Below are 2,331 nucleotides of genomic sequence, written 5' to 3' on the forward strand. Positions count from 1 at the left end.
AACGTATATGACATCTAACGGCGACGACAACTATATTTAACGTGGTTGGATACATTCAACAACACAAGTAAAAATATGAAACACAATAATGACGGAGATATGATTAAAAAGCAACTAACTTAGAATTGCATTAAAGGTTCATAAAGAAAACAGCCTTAACGAAAATCACGAACCCCCGCTTTAAAAGAAAAACAGGGATCTATTATAGCATAACCAAAGGAAAGTACGAGATAGGAAAGCAAAAACAAGTTCATAGTAGGAACAAAAAATCAATATTCAATTACTTCTCGTCGGGACTATCGTCCCTGGGGGATTTCATCTCCATATCATCATTGGGGGCATCAAATTCGTCCAGTGGGAAGGCGTCATCAGGAAACTCCTTACTATAAATCTTGACAATTTCAAGCACGTCCCATGTCCTCCACTCTCCCATATGATACTCCTGCATGGTATTGACCCTAGTCCTCATGATTTATTGATGGGAAATTTTCTCAGCTTCGAAACGCAAGTCATGCTCGATAGACTGAACCTTAGTGGCGAATTCATCAAATTCCTTCTGAAGATCATTCATAGCAGATAGCCTATCTTTGGCAAGATTTTCCGTAACTCCCAACTTTTTAACACAAGATTTATGCTCCACCTCAAGTTCTTTAGCCATTTGCATATTATGGTTGTAAACCCCACGAGCGACCAAAACACTTTGAAGTGCCTACATAAAGTAGAAAGATACATATATTAGTGAAGAACGACAGTAGATGTTATATAACAAATAAAGAAGAGAGGAATTTATATATGCATAAAAACTCAACCTACATGGAAAGAATAACCAGCAGCATTGTCAAGAACATCTTCGAGCTCTTTGGCAGAAAGCTCTTCCATTGATTGAGGATGTATCATGTCATCGAGCAAGTGCGTAAAAGTGCTAGGATTGGCGTTGACAACATACCTCTGAGTCAAGAGTGGCATGGGGATGTCGGAACTAATGGTGGTCACAAAAAGATTGACTCCAACTTTCTTAGTCAGGGGGCTAATGGAAGGACTTAACAAAGGATTTGACAGCATGGGGGCTTTAGAAGATCCAGTTTTATCGGATTTATCCTCATGAGATTTCTTATTGAAAAAATCTTTACCAGAAATCAAAAGAGGCTTAATGATTAGGGGCTTAAATTCTACAATTAAAAAACAAGGCTCAATCCAGGATAACAGAAAAATCCAAATACACAGATCAAAAAAATGGTATGTCATGAAGGAAAGAATGCGACACATACCTTTGGCGTACATGCATCATGTACTCATCCCTATGTCTTGATCACTTTTGGGGTTCTTCAGAGTCTCGGAAGACAAGCTTTGAATCGACTGAGATGGCTTAACGGCAGCAGAAACAACCAACTTACCCCTAGTCCTATGTGCAACAGTCTTAGATCCAGTTTATTTTCAGGCACTAGCTTCACTCTTCATGTTGGAAACAAACTCATCCACATTAACCTTACCAGCATTTTATATGGGACGACCAAGAGAATTAGGCCATAGTCTCTCAGAAACTAGCAGAGCTCGGATCTTATCAACAGTAGTTTTTATCACGACATCACTATCTTCAAACTCAAAATCACAATATGCAAGAATAAATGATGCATGAATAGTAATCTACAACAAATTAAACTTACGATGGGCACATCAAATTACAACACAATGAAGGGATCAAAGTGTGACAATATAGAGATATGCGAGATAAACAATATATCGTGAATTTGATAACAAGAAGCAAAAGGCAAAGAAGTGAATATTTAAAAGGAGGCGTCAAGAATTGTACCTGTGTTGTTCCAGTGCTCTAGTAGATAACCAACATCTTCACCCAAAGTCTTCTTTTCAAAAAAAATATAATCTTTCTTCCAATTTCTATCATTGAAAGTATCATTGTTGAGAATCAGGGGATCCTCGGTATCCTTGTTTGTAAAACCGATTCTGCAAATAACTGAACTTTTTAAGACTGTAGGAGTGCTTCACAACTTCAACGTTAATGTTCAACTCATTTTTCTCCTCAATAGCGTCAAAGCAGGCCAGAACCTTCTATGCAAATGGCATCAGTTGTCCAGGGGACACATTCAAGGTACTCAGTACACCAACAATAAACTTGGAAAAAAGAAAAGTAACCAATATCAAATGGGTAATAGTAGAAAGATACCCAACCTTTCTTGTACGAATCAGCCCGAGTAGTTGAATCAGGAACGATGACATTGGCGTTAGTATGGAAAAGCAATTTCATCTCTTCAAATTAATCTGATTTAATAAGGCTGGATTGACTGTCACGAGCATCAAGGAGATTGGTCATGA

Source organism: Apium graveolens, chromosome 9 (genome assembly GCF_009905375.1).
Source record: "Apium graveolens cultivar Ventura chromosome 9, ASM990537v1, whole genome shotgun sequence".
NCBI classification, from domain to species: domain Eukaryota; kingdom Viridiplantae; phylum Streptophyta; class Magnoliopsida; order Apiales; family Apiaceae; genus Apium; species Apium graveolens.